The sequence below is a fragment of the Thalassophryne amazonica genome, chromosome 2, assembly GCF_902500255.1.
Source record: "Thalassophryne amazonica chromosome 2, fThaAma1.1, whole genome shotgun sequence".
Taxonomy (NCBI): Eukaryota; Metazoa; Chordata; class Actinopteri; order Batrachoidiformes; family Batrachoididae; genus Thalassophryne; species Thalassophryne amazonica.
This window is the reverse complement of record NC_047104.1, coordinates 153,664,638-153,690,092: the sequence shown is the minus strand read 5'-3', so window position 1 is coordinate 153,690,092 and position 25,455 is coordinate 153,664,638. Positions and strand designations below refer to the sequence as shown.

Below are 25,455 nucleotides of genomic sequence, written 5' to 3'. Positions count from 1 at the left end.
CTTGCTTAAGAGAATCTACAGGCATTATTCTTGAAAATATTGGCAAATTAATCACAGCTTGGTTGTTCAATTGTCGGTGGTAAATACTATCATATGGGTGGATTACCGTTTGTTTATTGTACCATTCCACAAGAAGTAAACAAAAAGATATGTACTTACTGTCTTCATCCCCAAACATGCTTCTTGGACGGGTTCCTGATGTTTGTCTGTATCACTGGAGTACTTCCCAGTCTGTAAGAAGACTATCAGTTGGGACATTTTTTTCCTGAATGTTGAAAATCGCTGGTTTCGCTCTTCTTTGGGATGTGCGTTTTACTGACATTCATTTTGAGGCTCAGAAACAAGTGATTCCTCTCCATATTGAAGATCGCCGCAAGAAATGGTAATAAAACAAAAAAAAATCGATCACAAATATAGTCCCACTTCAAATTTCTGAATCAGAAGTGTGTGTTTCAAAATACGTCTGCTCGGTTGAAGATCGCCGCAAGAAATGGAATTCTAGACCTCCCGGAAGTTGACCGCGTAAAAAAATCGATTTGCGCATGCGCGTGGTAAATGAGACCGGTGCAAACTCAGACCACAACACGGTAAGAAAAGTAGCTTTTCTAGGAGTCGCTAAATGATGCCATCGTCTAATTTGCATATTATTTGCATAATATAGTGTAACATAACTCCTGTAGGAAAAAAAGATGCCGTGGAAGAGACAAAAAAGTGATTAAAAACACTACAATAAACTTAGTTCTTGGTTTGTTTATTTATTTTGCCATTAAAATTGGTAATTCTCAAAACACTCTGAGAAAATTTGTACTTATTGTAAAAAACAAAACAAACAAACAAAAAAAAACCTTCACTGGCCACTTTGCTGTTTCTGTACTCTGGCAAAAATTTTCCTTTTCCTTCACATTTGTGTATTTTTCCTTCTCTCGTAAGAGTTTGGTGCTTGCGTTTGTTCTACAAACTTTGAAAAACAAAAATATTAACACTTTTCTTTATAGCAGTTCATTAATTTCAGAAATGGGACAAAAACAAACACAAATCAGAAAAAGTTGGGACTGTATGTAAAATGAAGATAAAAATTAAAATGTTGCACTATTCCCAGTTTTTCCCACTCACACCCACAGAAGCCAAAAGTTCTTCCAGAGTTGTGTCTTGGTAGCTTCCCTCACTTGTCTCCTTCCAGCATGGACCATTTAGTTTTTGAGAATGCCTACCTGACACAGATTTACCATAAAGGTACCACACTGTTTGTATTTCTGAATGATTGATATAAATGAAGTCTAAGAAATATTCAGTGACTTGGAATGTTCATGCATTCATCCTCTGACATTTCTCAAGAAAACTGGCTGTAAAAATTATGAATAATTCTTACCATTTAGAATAAACTGTCCTGTCCCAACCCTTTTTTTTTTTTTCTTGGACAATGCTTGCAGGCCTTAAGTGTAGGAATGGATGTGTATTAACAAAAAAAATAAAAAAACTAAAGCTGATCTCACAAAACATGAAATATGTTGGCTTCATACAGTCTGCAATTACAGAAATAGAAGTGAAAGTAACTGTCAGGATCATTACGTGTCTATCACCACCACATTTTGGAAAACTGTAAGACCACAGGCCATGCATTATTTATGTTTTGTGTCTTTTAGTGAAGTTGTTTTTTAATTTGGATTAAGGCAATAAGTGCCTCCCTGTATTACCACAGATGAACTGTTTATGTTGCCATATCTTCTGAAATAAAACTGCAGAACACTAAAGCCTAAAAACTAAATGAAGGAAAAAAAATGGGAGCAGTACAAGAGTGGGAGTCATTCTGAATGGGAGTGGGAGTCCTTCTACCAGGAGTGGGACAGGACAGGATTTTTTTTTATTTTTATTTTTTTAACTCTGGCCCAGGATTGGGATGGGACAGGAATTTTTCTGTGGGAGTGGGACAGGACAGGAGTGAAAATCTACTCCCATGTCACCCTCTAACATCTAAACATAATAATGCTGTTTCATCCAACATTAAATACCATGAGGAATTTCCCTCAGCATGAATATTGGAGCAGGAACATCTCAGATGATCTTGTAGGACATTTCACAAAACAACAAGCCGTTTTATTTCTGGTGTTTGTACTAAAATAAAATACTCCAAATGAAACAGATGCAGCCCTCCACAACAGCTAGCAGCCTCCATCAACATTCCGAGAAGCAGAGACGTTCAGCTGAGCCGCTTTCACTAAAAACGGCCCATAATTACACAGAACTTAATCTCTTAAAACTTCTTAAACTAAAATCCTTTAAATGCTTTTATTAGTCTGTAACTCAGTGGCCATGCAATCACTTTGACATAGTCATGAACCTTTCAAAGTTCTCACTCAAGGTTGGTGGGTGTTGCAATCCAACTCACTGCCAGAACAGTAGGGGCTGTGACATTTTTTTTTTTAATTTTGATTTAACTTTTATTTAACCAGGTAAGTTATTAAGAAAAAAAAATCTTATTTACAATAACAACCTGGTGACCTTTTTCATGACAGCTGGTCTATGATCCCATGAAAGTCATTGATTGTGAAACCTAAAAAGTGAGATTCCAGAAATGATGTCGTTAGTAGACCAAACACAGCCCGTGCGGTCTCCGTCACCTTGACGTGTAGTTACAATATTTGGGAGGTGCTCATGTGGTTACAGATAGTGGCTTGGGGGAGGGGTGTGGGGTTCTCAACAACGCAGAGAGCTTTGCATGGCTACAGAGTAGCATACATTGGGCTTCAGAAGTTACAAAAAAATTCACCTCCGTACAGTTGTCATTGAGGAGGGAACGATCTATAAACCATTTTAATATTGACTCCAGTGGGAATGTACTCCTTTTTAAGCCAGCCTCAAGTGGTCAGTCAAGGAACTGCAACTTTTTTCTCTTCTCGGTAGGGATTCATTTGAGACCCATTGAAGCTTACTGATTGGTTTTGAATCACATTTGGCGTACAGCACAATGGGAAGAAAACAACCTGAGCAGTGTGTGATTTAAGTGCTGCAGATATGCTGAAATGACTATTTATTTCAATGTTATGAATATTTGCTGCTGTTTTTTATTATTTTGTCTGACATTTTCATTGGCATGATTAAAAACATTTCTGGCCTGGCAGGGGATCTCACTGGCTTGTTAGGACAATGTAACACAACACTGTAATAATGATAATCATATGATATTTATATAGAACCTTTCCCAAGAATCAAAGCACTAAAATAAACCCAATAATAAAAGAATAAATGCCATTAATGAAAAATACAGACAGTGCTAAAAACTTACAAATTAAAGAGCTCCATAACACAGAAAAAAGTGCGACTTGCTATATGTATTTTTTTTAATCATATAGCATCCTAGTTGTCCGTTCGTCTGTCCGACCATGACCCCATTTTCAAGGTCACCAGTGGTCACAACTGTCAAATCCTTCGCCGCAACGTACGTAATATGTGGTGGGTACATGCCTTGGAGGAGTACTGCGCCATGGGTTCGAAGGCAGTGACCTTGACTAACTTTTGAAGGTCACCAGTGGTCACAACTGTCAAATCCTTTGCCGCAACGTAGCTTCGCACCTATTGCTTCCAGAACTTCATATGTGGGGGTACATGCCTTGGAGGAGTACTGCGCATGGGTTCGAAGGCAGTGACCTTGACTACTTTTGAAGGTCACAGTGGTCACAACTGTCAAATCCTTTGCCGCAACGTAGCTTCGCACTATTGCTCGCCGAAACTTTATATTTGGTGGGTACATGCCTTGGAGGAGTACTACGCGTGGGTTTGAAGGCAGTGACCTTGACCTACTTTTGAGGTCACAGTGGTCACAACTGTCAAATCCTTTGCCAGCAACGTAGCCTTCGCACCTATTGCTTCCAGAAACTTCATATTTGGTGGGTACATGCCTTGGAGGAGTACTTTACATGGGTTCGAAGGCCTGGACCTTGGCCTCCGTTTCAAGGTCACCAGTGGTTGCATTTGTTTTGAAGGCTGGTGACCGTTTTTATGGTCACTGTTTGTCACATCCTTTAATAAATATTATGCCAATCTCCAATTTTTGAATGTATATCCCAGTTACACCAAACACATAAGGCTTCAATCAATACCCACACCACACAAAGTGCATATTACTGCGCTTTGCATGGAAATAATACTGTGCGTGGGGCATTTCGTGATGAATGTCTCTATGTTTTTTTCCTCTTCCAGAGGCATTTTTTGGCAGGGACATCTTATACTGCGGGGAAAATACGGTAGATGTAAAAGTAGATGCTTTCGGCTTCTCCATTTTTTACTCGTGGTCTCCCCACAATTTATAAAGTATGGATCTAACATCTTAATTTACACAATAGCTTCAGTTGTCTTTGTTTCTTAACAGCACATGTAGGTTTTTCCTACACAAAAAGCGCACTGCTGCATTATATCAAACGTTTCTCTGCAGCGTGTCACAGTGGCAGTACTCTGTGCGTGCGTAACATGCACATGTACATACATAAGTCCTCACAGCATCTAATGCTGTCCCGTTAGCATGTGTTATGTGATGCCAAATTCTTAAAGATGACATATCAAGATATGAAGGATTGAATCTATTGCGAATCACTGCTTTAAGTCACTCCTCTTGTTCAAATCATCAGCCACAGTCTGAAACAAATCTCTGTGAAACTTTTCTGCAAGCTAACCCATAGAGATTAATATGACTAATGGGAAGGTGTTAATAACTGAAGCAGAATGAGTTGATTCTGTTTTGCCTTCTAAACAGACATGTCTGTCTGTCTGTTACGTCAAAAACCACTGTACGGATTTTGACGAAATTTTCACCACAGATAGATATTAGATTCCACTGAATTTGTTGATGATCGGGATTGGCGACATCAGAAATGTTGGCTTTGCTCTTGTTTGTAGATATAATGTGAGGCCCAGAAGAGGTTTTCAGTAAGGTTCGCCCCCCAGAAATTTTAAACTAGAGACGCACTCAAGTGTCAATGAACACAGGGTTGCGATTTCCCCTCTTATTTATTAATTTATTTATTGCTGAACTCCACTATAATCTCCCTTGTCTCTGTGCTGTCCAGGATTAGATTGTTTTTCGAACACCGACTGTCCAGGATGTGCACCTCTTCCCTGTATGCTCACTCGTTGTTGGACATCAGTCCCATGACTGTTGTGTCATCTGCAAATAGGCCTGTTGGGATAATTACTATATCAACTTAACATTCAATAGATAAAGATGAACACCATAATTTTGCTAGCCTTGATAATTGCTCTTTTGATGCATATTTGCTGCTTCTGCCCCTCTTTCTTTGCTTTCTGCAGGAGGCAAGGTCAGTCTGCTCTGTCTCCAACAGCAAGCAAGCCACTTGAACCAAAGTAACTGCATCCAAAAAGTTTGGAAGAATTTCAGTTTATTTCATTTTATATAGTACCAAATCACAACAAAGCTACCTAAAAGCACTTCACAAAAGTAAGGTCTAACCTTCACCAACCCCTACAGCAGGGGTGCCCACCTTTTTTGAGCCGAGATCTACTTTAAAGTTGACAGTGTATCGAGATCTACGAAGGCATATTAGGGTGATTCTTAGACTACGGGCACTTATTATGTCCTTTGATCATATTGTATGAAAAACAGAAAAAAGGGGAAATTTCACACTTTTATAGTTATCTTTACAATGAAAGTGTGTTAAGAAATTTGTTCTAGTTGTCTATGATGACTTTTTCACCATTTTTTTTCAGCTCATTATATGCAAATATTGCTGTTTTGTGCTTGTCCCACACCCAGACTTTTGATCTTCAATGATAAAAATGAATGCGTAAAGAAATGTTTTTTCTAATGTTTTAAACTATCCTCTGAATAAAATATCAGTAAAATAATCAAAACATTAATTTGGGTATTCAATGTCATACAATGTTGTGATTTTTTTTTTTTTTTTAAACAAAATGTAGTTGTCCCACACTATTGCCGTAATTTTCCACCACACACTGTAATATCCCTAAATAGTTTGTATGAAAGATTGTTTGGGTAGTTTCTATGGAGATAACAGTGACATCAGAGCACATGTATATAGCGCCAAATCACAACAAACAGTTGCCCCAAGGCACTTTATATTGTAAGGCAATGGTGTGGTGGAAATTACATTTACAAGGCCAATAGTGCCCGTAGTTAAAGCCATAGTGTAGCCTCAGTTTATTATGCACCAATATAATAACACAATTTTCTAGCAAAAGATAAAGTTTTAACAGTAATAATGCATAATTGAAGTAAATGTGCATGTTGAAAAGAATAAAGCACAAATAGGCCTAGGAAGTTGGAAAAGTTGTTCCCTACCTTAGTGGGACTTTTGGCACTGAGAGGAGGAAGCTAGTCTCTCATAGTCCAGACAGTAGGACCAGTCATAAGCAGGGACTCTCTTTGTACATTAGATCCCAGAATTGAGCTCAGTGTCATCTTTCAGTGTGATGATCTCATTCTCAATAGCACAGCTATCCAGGTTGAAGAGTGATACCACTTTGGACATTTATTACAGTCCACATCTATATTTTCCCCAAATGGAAAATGGAGAAAACTGACAACAGGCTTAATGGATGCAAAGTCAGTAATGTGCCTGTCAACTTCTGACAAGATGCTCTGTATGTGATCATCATAACTCTCAGGCTTCACAGTCTTTGTCTTGGTGCTTCAGTTCTGTGTCCATGTATGGAAAGTTCTGCAGGTCACACTGTTGCAACCTGCTTGATAGCACATGTACCTTGTTTTCAAATCCAAAAGCTGTGAATATTCAGCATGGTTTGAACATTTCAAAAATTCTTTAATAGAAGAGCTCCTTCTCTGGCGTTTAATGGCAGCCAGCATCCTTATTGGTGCACTGCTGCCACCTGCTGCGTCAGTCTGTTATAGCAGCACTAAATCCTCGAGTCCAGTGACAGATTTATTTATTTTTTTGGAAAATCTGTCCACCTAATAAGCAACACTAGTCATGTGGACTACATCCTTTCAAAATCCACACATTTACCATTTTGGTGTATTCAGTGTCAAAGTCCACAACAACACTGATTTCACACATTTACATTTTCCCATATTCATTTTAGGTGTTTGACCTGAGATGATTTCACCAAAATTCATATTCCTCACAGTTTGAGGTTTCTCAGCATTTGTCAGAGGAAGGTGAAACTCAAGCTAATTTCCTCATGTTTGACTTAATTTCTCTGGGTATACAGCACCAAAAATAAAACAAAATACATCAATATTTTCAGAATTCTTTATTTATTTAGAATAGTCAGCTCATTTGACATTTTATTTACTAGTGATACACTCTTTAAGTATATGGGTGATTCTTTAACTACAGGCACTATTGGCCTTGTAAATGTAATTTCCACCACACCATTGCCTTACAATATAAAGCGCCTTGGGACAACTGTTTGTTGTGATTTGGCGCTATATACATGTGCTCTGATGTCACTGTGTATCTCCATAGAAACTACCCAAACAATCTTTCATACAAACTGTTTAAAGGGACATTACAGTGTTGTGGTGGAAATTAAGGCAATAGTGTGGGACAACTACATTTTGTTTAAAAAAATCACAACAGTTGTATGACATTGAATACCCCAATTATGTTTTGATTATTTTACTGATATTTTATTCAGAGATATTTTAAAACATTAGAAAAATGTTTCTTTACCATTCATTTTTATCATTGAAGATCAACAGTCTGGGTGTGGGACAAGCACAACAACGGCAATATTTGCATATAATGACTGCTGAAAAAAAGGTGAAAAATTCATCATAGACTACTAGAACAAATTTCTTAACACACTTTCATTGTAAGATAACTATAAAAGTGTGAAATTTCCCCTTTTTTCTGTTTTCATTACAATATGATCAAAAGACATAATAAGTGCCTGTAGTCTAAGAATCACCCATGCACACTTTTGACTTTTGTTTGTCATCATTTTAACAAATGTTATACTTAATCATATTAGTAACTTCATCACTTTTTTGCAGGTACAGAGTGTTATATGGCTGGGGGGGGCCTGGCTGCCGGTTTGTTTGTCTTTTTGTTTTCCTCCCAGGTGGCGTGCATTTGGGACTGAGTGGCTGTGTTGCTGAGGCTGTCAGGACCTCACCCTGAGCACCTGCGACTCGTCAGGACTCACAGCTGAGGTGCACTGGATGGATTGGAGCATGTTGGCATTTAAGACTGGAGTGCACAGTGTTATTTGCCAGAGACTCGACCTTGTGACCGACGGGTGAGATCGTCGGCTTGGGAGCCATCTCAGCAGCGGGCGCTGAGAAGGTCCAGGTTGATGCACGGTCTGTGAAAGAGGAGGGGGTGAGTCTCACGCTCGTCAGCACACTTCCTGAGGTACGTTGGATTTTGTGACTACAGTTATACAGTCAGTAAATGTGTGTCCCTCACACCTTATTGTATTGAGCTGTATGTTAGTCATGTATCAGCTTCCACTGCGGTGGAGTTTTGTGAACGGGATGTCCATGCTGCAGGTTGGAAGCTGATCAGTAATCAAGCAGAAGTGTTTGCTGTTTGTACACCTTTAAGTGTTCTGTGTGTAGAGTGTGACTCACATAATGGTTCCTTCTTTCACAGACTCGGTTGTTGCGGCCACCTGGGGGGTGTCGGCGGGGTACTTGGGTCCGAACAGCTTCTGGCCTCCGGGACCGTTTAGCGCTGCTGGGAGCGCACCACGCCAGAACCGCACCTTTCTGTTATTACATTTTCACTGTTATGTATTAAATTCAGTTAGCCTTTGTACCTGTGCTCTGCTTATTTCATACTGGGTCCTTCAACGCTGGTCGGTTCTCCGAGCTGCGTCCGACACATAACACCGAGTGGCCCTCCGTGAGAAAAGAAAGTGAACAACTGAAATGGAATCTGAGCCTGGACGAGAAGGACTCAAAAACCCAATGTAGAAGAATGGAACAAACTACAGACAGTCAGTCAGAAGAGAGCAGCTCACCGGCTAGAGAATACTGATTTCACTGTTGTCCCAGTGAAGATCGAAAATGATGATGAAAAGCTCCAGTCATCATGGCTTTATCAAAGCCAAGCTGATGACAGCACCGAGGCAGAACCTGCAGCCAACAGCACACTGACACATGATTAAATGGTGATGTCGAGGACTGTGGAGGATCACAACCAGCCATCAACTCGCATCCGTGTATTCATTTACAACCAAAAATTACGGCAGTTCAGACTGCTCTGAAACTGAGACTGATGACAGCACGAAGTGGAATCAGATCAAGGAACCTTATTCAGTTCAAACGATCTGAAAAACACTGATGTCTCTGTCAATGATAGTACATGCAGCACTGATAAACCATTTAACTGCTCTGAATGTGGAAAACATTTGGACAAACCCACATTTCAGGCGTAGCAAGAAACACCAAGCAAGTGCAATACCAGTAAAGTGCTTTGATTGTGGAAAAAGATGGACAAAAAATGACAAGTGCAACACAGATGTGCAAATTCATACTGAAAGAAACAGTTTTATTGTTCTATGTGTGGTAAGACATTTAGATGTAAGAGTCATCTGAAGACACACATGAGAATACATACAGAGAGAAGCCCTTTGGCTGTCCTTATTGTGGCAAAAGATTTAATGAAAAAGGTTGTCTGAACAAACACATGAGAATTCATACAGGTGAGAAGCCATTTGGCTGTGTTGTATGTGTAAAAGATTTCGAGTAAGAGTTTTGAATTCACACATGGTCACTCATGCAGGAGAGAACCCTTTGGCTGTTTTGGCTGTGGTAAAGGTTTGAAAGTAAGAGCCTTCTGAACAGACGTGAGCAGTCATACAGATGAGAAACATTTAGCTGTTCTGCATGTGATAAAATTTTAGAACTAAGAGCCACCTGAAGACACATGAGAATTCAGCTTAATAAGTTGGACACAAAACCAGGAAAATGCTCACCCTCCACAAAATCACATACAGAATCAGTGCATGGACAGAATAATCTCCCTCGCAGAGAAGGCGGTATGGTCTCACTGAAATCAACCAGACCTACAGAGCATCGATAATAATATTGGACAGTACTTAAAGAGCTCTGAAGAAGAAATCGTAAAAACGGTCACACAACACCACAAGGCCATAATGAACGGACCTCAATCACTAAACTGGCAAAAACTTTGGCGGAGAACTTCTACAAGAGAGAAAAAGCAACAGTCTCATGCCTGCACAAAATTGCAAGACAAACCAAGACAATACAGCAAAAGAGAAGGAAAACATCGAGTGGAAAGATGGAAACAGCACAAAAGAGCCGGACGCTTCCAAGAACACTCGAAAAGGAATACGTCGACAAAGTTGGATCAATGCAGTGGCTAAAAAATGGAAAACTTGGTTTTGATGGAGAAAGAATTCTGATTGGAGCACAAGATCAGGGACTTCTAACAAATGGCTTCAAAAAAATGGCAGGGATCTCACAGAATGATAAATGCCGATTCTGTCATACAGCTGTTAGAGTGTAAACCATCTAACTTCAGCATGCCAGATCCTCATGGCAGATGGGCATTATACATCCACACAACAAGATCTGTCAATATCTCCACTGGAAGATCTGCAAGGAACTGGAGATGGAAGTCAAAGAACATGTCTGGGAGCACGAGCCAGCACCAGTCTCATCCATGGAAAAGTAACGATCTTCTACGACAAAGAGATCCCAGCAGAAGACACATTGAAGGAGGTGCAATCAAACCTGATATTGTCCATCTGGAACAGCAAGAGAAACAGCCAAAATCATTGATGTGACAGTCCCCAATACTACGGCCTGAATCGAACTGAAAGGGGAAAGATCTCGAAATACCAAGACCTGAAAAATGACCTAAGAACAACATGGTCATTGAAAGACATCGATATCATCCCAGTTGTGGTGGGAGCAAGGCCTGATGAAGAAGAACCTGAAGAAATACCTTGAGGCAATCCCCGGTCACCCAAGTGCACATGAGGTGCAGTTGTCTGCGATTAAGGGAACGATCACCATCTTGAAGAGAGCCCTCGGATACAATGCCAGATCTGGTTAGGATAACTATAGAGCCTAGGGTGCAACTTTAGACCCCAGGTTTGGGGCCCATTGCATTCTACTAAAAAGACATCAAAGATAAATGAAAAACCAAGAGAGAAGCCCTTTGGCTGTCCTGATTGTGGTAAACGATTTAATGAAAAAGGTTGTTTGAACAAACACATGAGAATTCATACAGGAGGATAAAAAGGTCCCAAATCACGCCTAGGCACCAGGGTGTGTGAGGAAAGTAATGGTGCAACTTCTCTCAGTGCTGCAGGGAATGATCTCCCCTGCGAGAGCACTCAACTGGATAACCCATCAGATCAGCATAGCCCTGATCCTGGACTCCAGCAGCAACAGCCTCAAAGGCCAAAAAGAAATCTACTAAAATACACCACTGTCACTTGGACCATTGAAGAGAAGAAAACAATCTTCTACTGCTTCGCTTACTCAAGACATGAGAAGTGGGGCAGGAGAAAAAAGGCAGTATTTGAGGAGGATAAAAGAAGCGGATTTACCAGTGGGAGAAACCATTTGGCTGTATTGCATGTGGTAAAAGATTTCGAGTAAAGAGTAGCCTGAAATCACACATGATCACTCATACAGGAGAGATGAGTGATCATATATCACTCATCTCTCCTCTCAACCAATGCATGGATATATTCTATCCATGCATTGGTTTCTGTATGTAATTTTATGTAGGGTGAGCATCTTCCTAGTTTTAGTATCTAATTTGTTAAGCTCACCCTGTGGCCAGTCTACTATGCCAAAGCCATAGCTCAACACAGGCAATGCAAACTGGTTTATGGCTGTGATCTTGTTCTTTGGTGTCAATTCTGATTTACAGATTTCTTTAAGCGGTTTAAGTATTCTTGTGTTACTTTCTCTCTCATTTTTTTATGCTCTATTGTAGTATTTTCTTCAATTCCCAAATATTTGTACGTGGAATCCTCAGCCAAATCTTCAATAGTGTTCCCCTCATCCAACTGTATATTTTCTATGACCTGCTTCTTACCACTTCTGATTGTACATTTAGAGCACTTATCCAGCCCAAATTCCATACCGATTTCCTTAGAAAACGTATGGACTGCCTCCACTAATCTCCTGAGTCCCCTCTCTGAATCTGCGAATATCTTCAAGTCATCCAAAACAGAAGGTGGCTCACCACCTGTTTGTTTTCTTCCTCTACCTCCATCTAAGTCATACCCGATGTCCAATTCCTTGAGGATCTTGCTTAATGGATCAATACTAAGACAAAAAAGGAGTGGAGAGAGACTATCTCCCTGGAATATCCCTCGCGTCACTTTTATGTCTGGGATTATTATCTGCCCCTCTGCATGGTTTAGAGTGATGGTGGTGTTCCACTTATTCATTTGTGTTTTCAAGAGAGATCTTACTTCCTTATTGATGTTATAAAGTTCTAGGCATCTCATAATCCATGAATGTGGGACATTATCAAATGCCTTTTTGTAGTCAATCCAAGCCATGCTGAGGTTTCTCCTCCTTCTTTTGCAGTCCTCCAGGATAGCATTGTCTATCAATAACTGGTCTTTAGCGCCTAATCTTTTTCTGAAACAACCTTTCTGCTCATTCTCCAGGTAGCCACCAGTGTCCAAATGTTCATAAACGGCATCGGCTATAATTCCTGTCAGCCATTTATAAGTTGTTGTTAAGCAACAGATGGGTCTATACTTGTTGGGAGCTGTTTCCTTGGTCTTTGGGAGTAGGGTTGTGTTCCCAGTCGATAGCCAGTCTGGTGTGTCCTCTTTTCCGTTCAATATTTTTGTGAAAGCCGCGGCATAATGGTGGTGCATGCTGTCAGTTTTTAACCAAAAATTTGGAACTTTATCAATGCCAGGTGCCTTAAAGTTACTATATTCATGAATTTTATTTCTTATCAATTCTTCAGTTATGATCATTGCTGGCATTTGCTGTTTATCTTTGTTTTTCCGTTTTATTATTTCAATCCACTCAGCCTCTTGGTGCTGTTTAGGGTCTTCAAACATGGTCTCCAGAACCTCTCAACTTCTCTCTCAGGTGGCTGTTGTACTTCTACTGTATCATTTACCATATTTCTATAGACTAGTCTAGGGTTGTTTGCAAACTGCTTGTTTATCTGTTTGGCCTTTATTTTCTTATCTTTATTTCTAATTTGAGCGGGTAATGCTTTCACTATGGCTTGGTGCTCAGCCAGCCTCGCAGCCAGTTTATCTTCAATATTGTATTTTCTTTTAATGCGATAGACCTTTCGAAGAAGGTTCCTTTTATGACTTTGGCCTCCCAGAAATATCGACATCTGGGAGATCTCTGCTCTGAGGCGACTAATTTTCTGTTGTAATGTTTTTCCACCGCGGCACGCTATTCCTTTTCCTGATTTTGATTGTTCTGTCCGAATAATGGGAACTAATTACTTTGTATGTACCATGCCGCTCCATAATTTACACAATTTATTTCTGATAATGTGGTTCCTTGTGGAACCAGTTTAGTCAATCCCAGGTTGACTTTCTGCAGCATACTTTTGAACTTTTTATTCTCCTTTAATTTTATCAATTTAGGGCGCTCATCCATTTCAATTCTCCTCGTTTCCTCAATTTTATTTGCCAATTCTTCTTCCAACTCTAGTTGCTCTAGGTCCAAATGAGTCTGTATATTGTTTTCTGGGCAAATTGGTGTATGGCTTGTTTTTTGGTGAGACAATGCTGGTTTCTTTTTTGTGGGGTGGTGTTTGATTCCCATCTTGTTGTGTTGATGCCTGATTCCGACTTCTCCTTTGGTGTGTGAGGCTGGCTTGATCTGATGTTTTTGGTGGTGCAATGGGTTGTGTAAGGGGGCAAATGCCTTCCTTGACCATTTGCTCAGCCTCTTGCTGCATCTCATGTAATTCAATATCCGTGAAATGTTTTTGTACAATAAAGTTGTGTTTCTGGGTGGTAAGTGGCCCCTTGGTATATTTTTTACTTGGGCAATGATGGTAAAATATTCTTTGCCACTCTTTACTTCGTTCTCTCTGGTTGGTGTATTTTATTTTCGCATATTCGATTGCCCACAACAATACCCACTCTTCCTCCCTCTTCCACTGACTCCCCTCAAACTCAAGCCGTTTCCCCTCCTCCATCGACTGATGATCCTTTATTACTTCATTGTGGGCTTCTTCCTTTATTTTTTCTATGTCCTCTGCTGTCAAATATTTTGTAACTTGAGAGGCAATCGATTGTAATTTTGCAGTTGTGGTGGCTTCTTTCTTTTCCATTGGTAAATCCGCTTCTTTTATCCTCTCCTCAAATACTGCCTTTTTTCTCCTGCCCCACTTCTCATGTCTTGAGTAAGCGAAGCAGTAGAAGATTGTTTCTTCTCTTCAATGGTCCAAGTAACAGTGGTATTTTCGTAGATTTCTTTTTGGCCTTTGAGGCTGTTGCTGCTGGAGTCCAGGATCAGAGCTATGCTGATCTGATGGGTTATCCAGTTGAGTGCTCTCGCAGGGGAGATCATTCCCTGCAGCACTGAGAGAAGTTGCACCATTACTTTCCTCACACACCCTGGTGCCTAGGCGTGATTTGGGGACCTTTTTATCCTGGGAGACATCCGGCCAGTACAATTTGCCATTTTTCGACTTTTCCATATTTGCTTTGTGGAGTTTTTAGCTAGGGTTCGTTTTCACTGAAACGTCCTCATACAGAGATCTCTCCCCGCAAACCCTCTTCACAGTGGGACCGAGGACATTTGAGGCAATGTCCAGTAGGAACTCCAACCCACCTTCTCCCTCGTCCAGAAGGCGGCTTAGGTCTTATGGAGATCAACCAGGCTTAAAGAGCATCTATAATAGTATTGGGCAGTACTTAAAGAGCTCTCAAGAAGTGTTATGAAAAGGTTATGCAGCATCATATTAAGACTATGCCACAACAGACCTCTATTATAAAATTGGCAGAAAACTTTGGCGGAGATCTTAGTGGCTATAATTCCTAAATGGTTAATGTAATATTTTTGTTAATCCCCTTGAATTAAACCTGAAAGTTCACACTTCACACACACACACACACACACACACACACACACACACACACACACACACACACACACACACACACACACACACACACACACACACACACACACACACATTTTCATTTCGTCCATATCGTGATGTTGTACAGATGCAAAATTGTTAAAAACAAAACAACTTGGCACCATCTGACTGTAGTATTGCAAGACCATGCCTGTGCCATATCGCAGTTGCAAATTGCAATCAGTTATCAAATATTTTTGCTAAATTCACTGAATTAAAGCTCAAAGTCTACACTAAAAGTGCATCTTGATTTTTCATTTCATCTCCTTTGCTGTTGTACAGAAGTAATAGTATAAAAAATTATCACTGTCCAACTACTTGTATCCTGAGTATGATATGGAGTACATATGCCAGCTAAAATTGGCTGTCTTGGTGGGCTGCTATTGCTGATTCAAAGCAGTAATGTTTGTAGCTACCACTGGCTCATTGGGTTAGTTTGCAAAAAACTTTTTTTTTTTTATTAAAGTATTGCACAGGATTTGAGGCTTTTTGGGCCATTGTTTATATCCAGATACCATAGTGTGAAGTGTTTGAATAGTTCTGGAAAACATGTCGTTGCATCACAGGTTACTTCCCCAGCAGAGGCTGGTACCCAATTTCAGAATGATCCATTTGTGGTCTGACATTTACATGCACTCATCATGTGCATAAATGTCATGTAAATTTTGGTCTGTTAATCATGTCCTTGCACTGTGAAATACTGGGAAAATGGAATCACTCAATTCTGAGGAAAAAATTATGGAATCATGAAAAACAAAAGAACGCTCCAACACATCACTAGTATTTGTTGCACCACCTCTGGCTTTTATAACAGCTTGCAGTCTCTGAGGCATGGACTTAATGATGACAACACTCTTCATCATCGGCTCCAACTTTCTCTGATTGCTGTTGCCAGATCAGCTTTGCAGGTTGGAGCCTTGTCATGGACCATTTTCTTCAACTTCCACCAAAGATTTTCAATTGGATTAAGATCCGGACTATTTGCAGGCCATGACATTGACCCTATGTGTCTTTTTGCAAGGAATGTTTTCACAGTTTTTGCTCTATGGCAAGATGCATTCATCTTGAAAAATTTTCATCATCCCCAAACATCCTTTCAATTGATGGGATAAGAAAAGTGTCCAAAATATCAACGTAAATTGTGCATTTTTAATGATGTAATGACAGCCATCTCCCCAGTGCCTTACCTGACATGCAGTCCCATATCATCAATGACTGTGGAAATTTACATGTTCTCTTCAGGCAGTCATCTTTATAAATCTCATTGGAACGGCACCAAACAAAAGTTCCAGCATCATCACCTTGCCCAATGCAGATTCGAGATTCATCACTGAATATGACTTTCATCCAGTCATCCACAGTCCACGATTGATTTCCATAGCCCATTGTAACCTTGTTTTTTTTTTTTTTAGTGTTAATGATGGCTTTCGTTTAGCTTTATGTATAATCCCATTTCCTTTACGCTGTTTCTTACAGTCGATCACAGACGTTGACTCCAGTTTCCTCCATTTGTTCTCATTTCTTTTGTTGTGCATTTTTTGATTTTTGAGACATATTGCTTTAAGTTTTCTGTCTTGACGCTTTGATGTCTTCCTTGGTCTACCAGTATGTTTGCCTTTAACAACCTTCCCAGGTTGTTTGTATTTGGTCCAGAGTTTAAACACAGCTGACTGAACAACCAACATCTTTTGCAACATTGCGTGATGATTACCCTCTTTTAAGAGTTTGATAATCCTCTCCTTTGTTTCAATTGACATCTCTCGTGTTGGAGCCATGATTCATGTCAGTCCACTTGGTGCAACAGCTCTCCAAGGTGTGATCACTCTCCTTTTAGATGCAGACTAACGAGCAGATGTGATTTGATGCAGGTGTTAGTTTTGGGATGAAAATTTACAGGGTGATTCCATAATTTATTCCTCAGAATTGAGTGAGTCCATATTTTTTCCCTCTGCTTGGTCTAAAAAAGTAACCGTTACTGACTGCCAGAATTTTTTTTTCCTGATTTCTTATAGTGTTTCTTAAAGCCAGAAAGTTGCCATTTGAAATGACTTTAGTTTTGTGTCATGTCTGTGATCTGCTTTTTTTCTACAAAATTAAACAACTGAATGAACATCCTCTGAGGCCGGTGATTCCATAATTATTGCCAGGGTTGTAGTCTAGTCAGATGAGACAAAATTGAACTCTTTGGATGGCATAATACACACTTTGGAGGGCAAATGGCCCCAAAAATACCACATCAACAGTGAGATTTGGAGGTGGGACATCATGGTGTGGCTGTGTTTCAGCACTGGCAAACAAGGCCACAGAAGCATACGGTTTTTTTTTGTGGAGGCTACAAGATCACATTTTTTTCCACTCCCAGTGGCGGAAAGAAATGCCACCTGAGGTTGAAGGCATGGCTTGTGTAACCCTTGTCACTGGAGTTACTGATTGACTACACCTCCAGTAGCTGGCATGCCTCCATCTCATCAGCCTCACAGTATTTCAACCCCGGTGTTCCACTCCAGCTTCACCAAATTATTCTGTCTCCAGAACAACGATGACCTTGAGTCTAACAATCTACTTTGCATTTTCGTTCATTGCTGACTTTTAATATAATTTACAGCCACCATCAGCTTCAGTGGCACCCACCAGGTCCTGGCAATCCACAACCCAGTTTGCAGTATCTTCCAATGCCAACACCTCCTGCTGTGCCTTGTCTACTGTAGCAACACTCATATTTCAATAAACCTTTCAGATGCATTTATACAAGTTGGGAAACAATGAAGCAGGAACTGCTCTGTTTGTGTGAACAAAGGAAGGACAGTGAGACTGATCTGTGCCGTTGATCAATTGTTATATGACTGCAAACAGGTGGTTGCTGCCACCCGCGGTTCATGGGTGACATTTAATGTCTGGATCAAATACACGTTGCATCTCAATTTCAATTTAATCAGCTTAAAATGCGAAATCACAATAAACGCCATCTCAAGGCGCCTCACACAGAACAGTTCTTTGCTGACAGATTTTTTTGCCGGAGCTTCATAACCTTTAAATCCACCATCAAACTAAGCAAACATATAACACACACACAATAAACACATATCACAGACTGAAAACCAAGTCAAGCATGCCAGTCCCTGGTGTTTGGTCCCAGCCCGCCTAGCTCGGGTCTAGCCAGACCTGTTGATATCGACTAGCCACAGCACACACATCCCTGTGGTCCTCCATCCAGCTACTTGCTGATACCTGCTGCTGTGTGTTTCCCGTCTGACCTCTTTCCCAGACGGACTGACCTAGCGTGGTATGATGCTATTCTGGACTATAAGCACATGCTATTGGCTGCAAAATGGGCCGCCTGCTCTGATTTGATTAACAAAACAAGTACAATTCAAAGATCTTGTTTGACACGGTGGCAAGATTTATTCAAGAGCAACCACTTGTAAGTCAGAATCCATTTACTACTCAAGATTTCTTAGATTACTTTGAAAACAAATAGATGACATTAAGTCGAATATCCCAGCATGCCTTAGCCCTACTGGTGGATGCTATCTCTGATACCTGTACTAGATTTACTGAATATGATATTATTACACTGGGTGTGCTGGCGAAACCTGTTACTTCTGGAAAAAGCACAGCATGTCTTTTTGGCCCTATATCAACAAAACTGTCAGTAACCTCAGGATCTGTTCCTAAATGTTTTAAGTCAGCAGTGATAAACCAATACTTAAGAAATCCAACCTTGATCCCAGCCTGCTGAAAAATTATAGGCTGATATCAAACTTATCATTTTGTTCTAAAATTCTTGAAAAGTGGTTTCACAGCAGCTTGTGGACCACCTTACTGAACATAGCCTGTTTGAGCCACAGAGGTCTGTATTTTGAATGCACCATTCCACGGAGACAGCTCTTACTAGATTGGCACTGACAACACCTTCTGTGTATGCTGACCCTGCACCCCAGGACACTGGACTGAGTGACCTCAGGATGTCCTGCCTACTGCACCAAGGACTGCGGGCCTTTTATCTCTATAATGTATGTTTTGTTGCTGTTGTTTTTTTTTCTGTTTCTGTTTCATCTACTTGTAAGCATTGGTTACATTTTGGAAATCCTTGTAACTGTTAGAATGATCTAAGCAATGGGTCACCCTCTGAGTCTGATCTGCTTGAGGTTTCTTCCTCATTATGACCAGAGGGAGTTTTTCCTTACCACTGTCAACTGTGTGCTTGCTCAGAGCAAGGTTAGACCTTGTGTGAAGCGCCTTGCGGTGACAATGTTGTGATTTGGAGCTATACAAATAAAATAAATTTACATAAAGTCCAATATCCAATAAATCTACATAAAAAGTGACAAAGGTTGTACTTTACAAGAAAAAGAGCATTGATTTTTAAAATCAGTTTTATTTAAAGTTGGTCAATTGTTTTTGAGGACAAGTTGATGGAGTGATGTCTTCATGGTCGGTCTGATGCCTTCTTCACTTGTTTACTTCTTCCTGATTTTGATGTGTTGGAGTTTTAGATATAAAGTTAATTAATTCTCATGTGTTAATTTGAGCCTCCTTTCACATGATGTAATGCCTGAATGGTCTAAAGTTTTTTTTTTTTTATGTAATGTACAGTTTCTGGACCTTTTAATCTTTTCAAACTGATCTGGTGCTGTTCCTATTTAAAGACATTTAACCACCTACCCATGTCTTTCCCTGTAAAGGGGTCCCTGGGTTGTGCTCCAGTTTTTACAGTGGACAACAAAGATGGCAGGCGTTTTTTTGCACTGCCAGCATTTCCATGTGGGAAGTGCTTTTTGCAGAAGTGTGTAACTCTGTTTGCCACCTGGAGAGAACAGATAACTCAGTCAAGACAACACATACAGTAGTGTTCAGAATAATAGTAGTGCTATGTGACTAAAAAGATTAATCCAAGTTTTGAGTATATTTCTTATTGTAACATGGGAAACAAGGTACCAGTAGATTCAGTAGATTCTCACAAATCCAACAAGACCAAGCATTCATGATATGCACACTCTTAAGGCTATGAAATTGGGCTATTAATAAAAAAAAAAAGTAGAAAAGGGGGTGTTCACAATAATAGTAGCATCTGCTGTTGACGCTACAAACTCAAACTATTATGTTCAAACTGCTTTTTTATCAATCCTGTGAATCACTAAACTAGTATTTAGTTGTATAACCACAGTTTTTCATGATTTCTTCACATCTGCGAGGCATTAACCCTATAACGCCAAGTGTATCATATTTGATACAGGATTTTCTGAGACATCTGCTTCATCAGTGTGATATTTTCTCCCCAAAAAAAACCATTGTATACAATGAGATACTTATAGTGCACAGAAAAACCACCAGATGTCAGTATCTTATGCATCAGAGGGCCTTCAGATGAGACATTCATAATGGCTGCCTGAAACAAGTGATCCACAGTAATTTCCCTAAGAAAATGCAGCATTTTATAGATTTGAAATGTTATGTTTGCTCTGGATTTAAAATGGATGTTTTTATGCTAGAACGCCCAATGTAGCAAATATGACAAATAAAAACTCATATATGCAAAAAGGTTTTTTTTTTTTTTTGGGGGGGGGGGGGGGGTTGATGGGTTGTTAAAAGGTCCAATAAAGACTTGTTTCAAAAAATTTGAATTTTCTGACTTATTTTGCAGGGTGGGCTTTATAGGGTTAATTTTATTGGTTTGGAACCAAGATTTTGCACGTTTACTAGTGTGCTTGAGGTCACTGTCTTGTTGAAACACCCATTTCAAGGGCATGTCCTCTTCAGCATAAGGCAACATGACCTCTTCAAGTATTTTGACATATCCAAACTGATCCATGATACCTGGTATGTGATATATAGGCCCAACACCATAGTAGGAGAAACATGCCCATATCATGATGCTTGCACCACCATGCTTCACTGTGAACCATTCTGGTTATTCTTCTATCCATTTTGATGGTTGTTTTCCATTTTCTTCCACGCGTCTGTTTTTTTTTTTTTTTGTCCATTTTAAAGCATTGGAGATCATTGTAGATGAACAGCCTATAATTTTTTGCACCTGCGTATAAGTTTTCCCCTCTCCAAATAACTTTTTAATCAAACTACGCTGTTCTTCTGAACAATGTCTTGAACGTCCCATTTTCCTCAGGCTTTCAAAGAGAAAAGCATGTTCAACAGGTGCTGGCTTCATCCTTACATAGGGGACACCTGATTCACACCTGTTTGTTCCACAAAATTGACGAAGTCACTGACTGAACGCCACACTACTATTATTGGAACACCCCCTTTTCTACTTTTTTTTACTAATAGCCCATTTCATAGCCTTAAGAGTGTGCATATCATGAATGCTTGGTCTTGTTGGATTTGTGAGAATCTACTGAATCTACTGGTACCTTGTTTCCCATGTAACAATAAGAAATATACTCAAAACCTGGATTAATCTTTTAGTCACATAGCACTACTATTATTCTGAACACTACTGTGTGTGTGTATATATATATATATATATATATATATACACACACACACACATGAGGTCTGTTAGAAAAGTATCTGACCTTTTTATTTTTTTCAAAAACCTGATGGATTTGAATCACGTGCTTGCATGAGCAAACCTTGAACCTTTGTGGGCATGCGGGAATTTTTCACGCCTGTCGATTGCGTCATTTGCTTGTAAGCAGCCTTTGTGTGAGGACGGTTGTAGTCTCTCTGTGTTTTTTCATTCCAAGGAAAAAGACGGAATGACTGGAGCAGTGCCGCATCAAGTTTTGCCAAACTGGGCGACAGCCAGGTGGAAACCATTCGGATTATTCAGACGGCTTTCGGTGATGACCCCATCACACAGATTAAGGAGCGGTACAACTGGTTTAAAGATGGCCGCACAACGGTGGAGAGCGAGCTGCGCTCTGGGGGGGCCATCAATATGCTGAAATGACCAGATCATTTCCAAAAGCGCCTTCGTGTTGAAGTCTCACAGGACATGTTGTGACATGCTCACCTCTTCCACAATTTCTCGGATAGTCACATGACCGAAAAGCCACCGAAAGCCGTCTGAATCTTCTGAATGGTGGAAGAGGTGGGCATGTCACAAGATGTCCTGTGAGACTTCAACACGGAGGTGCTTTTGCTCCGTCAGCAGCTTTGTGCCGAAGCCATCGGCATGAATTTCGCTGCAACTCTTTTTATGGCCAAATTGGAATGTGCCGAAAAAGTGCTGATGTCCACCTCTTTTGCAATTTCTTGGACAGTCACACGACGGTCCCACATCACCACAGCGTTCACTTTGGAAATGATCTGGTCATTTCAGTATGTTGATGGCTGCCCAGAGCGTGGCTCGCTCTCCACCGTTGTGCGGCCGTCTTTAAACCGGTTGTACCACTCCTTAATCTGTGTGATGCCCATAGGATCATTACTGAAAGCCATCTGAATAACCCGAATGGTTTCCACCTGGCTGTCACCCAGTTTCTGGCAAAATTTGATGCAGTCGTGCTGTTCCAGTTGTCCCGCCATTTCCTTGCAAAGAAAAACGACGAGAGACTCCACCCATCCTCACACAAAGGCTGCTTACAAGCAAATGACACAATCAACAGGTGTGAAAAAATTCACGCATGCGCACAAAGGTTCAAAGTTTGCTCCTGCAAGCACACGTGATTCAAATCCATCAGGTTTTTGAAAAAAATAAAAAGGTCCGATACTTTTCTAACAGACCTCGTATATAGTCAGTACATTGCTGCATTCATCTTTCCCTCAATCCTGACTAGTCTCCCAGTTCCTGCCACTGAAAAACATCCTCACAGCATGATGCTGCCACCACCATGCTTCACTGTAGGTATGGTGCCTGGTTTCCTCCAAACATGATGTAAAAGAGTTCAATCTTTGTCTCTTCAGACCAAAGAATTTTGTTTCTCATGTTCTGAGAGTCCTTTAGGTGCCTTATAAAGATAAAATCGAAAAAAGTGCTACGTGGGTCCACAAATTGTGAATCAAAAATTTTAAAAAATCTTAATACACAGGTGCTCAATTGGAGGTGGGGGTGCTATTCACTTCTAAGAAAACAGACGTTTTTTTGTCTTCAAATGGTGAAAAAATGAAAAAGAAAACTTTTGTGTGAAACCTCAGGAAGACCAAAAACAAAGCTCCAAAGCACTCTGTGAAAATTAAGTTAAAAAGCCTTTATGTGGCATGGCTATATAATTAACATACGCACCACCGTGTTTCAGCCCAGCATGGCCTTCTTCAGGATCAGACAGGTTTTACACAGGTGTCACAAGCCTCCTTTAATAAGGAGGAAATTAGTACAGGAAATTAGTAGGCGTGTACTAACGGGAACAGAGGTGATGTCATCAACATGAGACGCGTGTAGCAAACTTTGGTTCAGATCGACCAACAATAGTATGGTTTATTAATAAACCTTGGGCTATTTTTTTGCCTCTGCTGTGTCCCAAGAGAGAATATATTGTTGACTCTACTATTCGCCCCTGTATAGCTGATTTGGATTTACCGTTCGGCCAGGACGTTTTATCTTCCTAATGGAGCGGCGTGGCAGTGGATCGTCAAACAAACATAAGATGCAACAGGACAAACGTAAAGGAAAACAGACCCAGTGGTAGGATTACAACCACTGGACCCTGGCGATGCCATAAATGATATGGTAAGCAAACAAATCGACGCATTATTTCAGGATTGCGGGTTTATCCGTAAAATTAGTCAACTTTTGGTTGACTCTCTGATTGAGCCCATAAAGCGTGCTATCACAGATTCCATAGCGGAATCTGTTAGAGACTCATTGAAACATGAATGGAAAGACACGGTTGACAAAGTAAACGAACTTCAAAACAAGTATAATGACATTGAGGACATGTTAGATGAACAAGAGCAGTATTCTAGACGAAACTGCCTTGTCGTCTACGGTTGTTCTAGAGAATGACCGTGAAAACACAAATCATGTAGTGATGGGCATTATTAAAAACAATCTCAACATCGATGTGAGGCTAGAGGACATCGATAGGAGCCATCGCCTTGGACCCAAATCTAACAGAAGGGATAAACCTCAAGGAATTATCATCAAATTCGCTCATTATAACATCAGGGATTTGGTTTATAAGGCGAAAAAAAGGCTCAAAGGAACAACACCTAAGATATACATCTTGGAAAGCCTAACAGCGAAGCGAGGAAAAGTATTGGATGATACGCAGGAAAATAAAACAAGTTGACAGCCAGCTGGACTCAGGATGGGCGACTTTATCTGCTCACCAGAGGAAACCAGCGGCATGTTATTACTAAACTGTCTGATGCTAAAAAGTTGTGTCTACACTAAGTACTTGAGATCTGTGCTGTGAGTACTGAATTTTGTTGGTTAGATCTAATATTGAACCAAAACTTCAACTTGCTTAACGTTCTTTTGTGTTGGTGTGAGCTTTGAGTGTTTTGTCGGTGCGTCAGTAGTGGTGTGAGTGGAGTGTGTGTTTGCGTGTATAATAACTTGAAGAAGCCTTAATTTAGATTAGGGATTAGGTTGTGTTATTTTAGAGCAGTATTAGGGTGGTTTAAATCGTATAACTCTGATTACTGTTTAGTATGTTTATTTTATTGCTAGTCTTAGAAGTACTGTATTTTGGTGTATTACTGATATTTTCCCTTTTTATTTTTATTGCACTTGGCCAGATGAATTTTGCATATGTATCAATGAATGTACACATTGGATCATAATATATATATATATAGCATTTAATGGGGTATGATGATATGAAAACTGAATCAAATGAAGTGCTTGAACAGCATTGCTTTGAAAATATAAATTGCAAGAGGGCTCACCTGAAAATTTACAAGTGTTTAATAAATATTCTTTCTCAATACTACATCTTAATACTAGAAGCTTAGTTAAACATCACGATGACTTACTTACTTTGTTAGCCAGCCTTAATCATAAATTTAATATTATAGGATGCAGTGAAACATGGTTAAATGAAAGAACATCTGGATACACTTAAACTTGATGGTTATGTATTATACAATAGAAACAGAATAAATAGACAGGGTGGGGGTGTCTGTGTATATGTTAATGTACATGACTCTGTAATAGTCAGAGAAGACTAACTATAGATATGGATTTTCGGATTCCCTGTTTATTGAGCTAGATATAAAAAATAAAAATATTATGTTGGAGTATATATCGGCCTCCAGATTCAGATTTAAAATCTATTCTTAAAAGCTTGGCAGAACTCCTCAATACATTAAATAATTGTAACAAAAATTGCTTTCTTCTAGGAGATTATAACATCAATCTTGCCATAGAAAATGTGGCAAAAATAGATTTTTTAAATTGTATCTATGCTTCATCATTTTTCCTACAATTAATCTGTATACAACGGAAACCGAATCCAGTAAATCAATCATTGATAATGTCATTACAAAT

The 25,455-nt window shown here is 39.8% G+C and overlaps 3 long non-coding RNA genes across 3 annotated transcripts in view; 1 reads left to right on the top strand and 2 right to left on the bottom strand.

The window, feature by feature from the left end:
- Positions 1-9,569: 9,569 nt before the first annotated feature.
- On the bottom strand, positions 9,570-11,193 carry LOC117500791. Its single transcript, XR_004557852.1, has 2 exons — positions 11,112-11,193; positions 9,570-9,878 (listed from the first exon to the last, which is right to left on the bottom strand). It is a non-coding gene; the product is annotated as an uncharacterized LOC117500791 (long non-coding RNA).
- A 983-nt stretch (positions 11,194-12,176) lies between these two features.
- LOC117500771 overlaps positions 12,177-25,455 on the top strand; it is a 24,538-nt gene continuing 11,259 nt past the window's right edge. Inside the window, exons 1-2 of the long non-coding RNA XR_004557845.1 lie at positions 12,177-12,715; positions 19,453-19,455. This is a non-coding gene — a long non-coding RNA (uncharacterized LOC117500771). The remainder of the gene's footprint in view (positions 12,716-19,452; positions 19,456-25,455) is intronic.
- The window catches only part of LOC117500779, a 15,377-nt gene continuing 4,312 nt past the window's right edge, over positions 14,391-25,455 (bottom strand). The window contains exons 2-3 of the long non-coding RNA XR_004557850.1: positions 24,427-24,429; positions 14,391-14,758 (exon numbers count right to left, since the gene is read on the bottom strand). This is a non-coding gene — a long non-coding RNA (uncharacterized LOC117500779). The remainder of the gene's footprint in view (positions 14,759-24,426; positions 24,430-25,455) is intronic.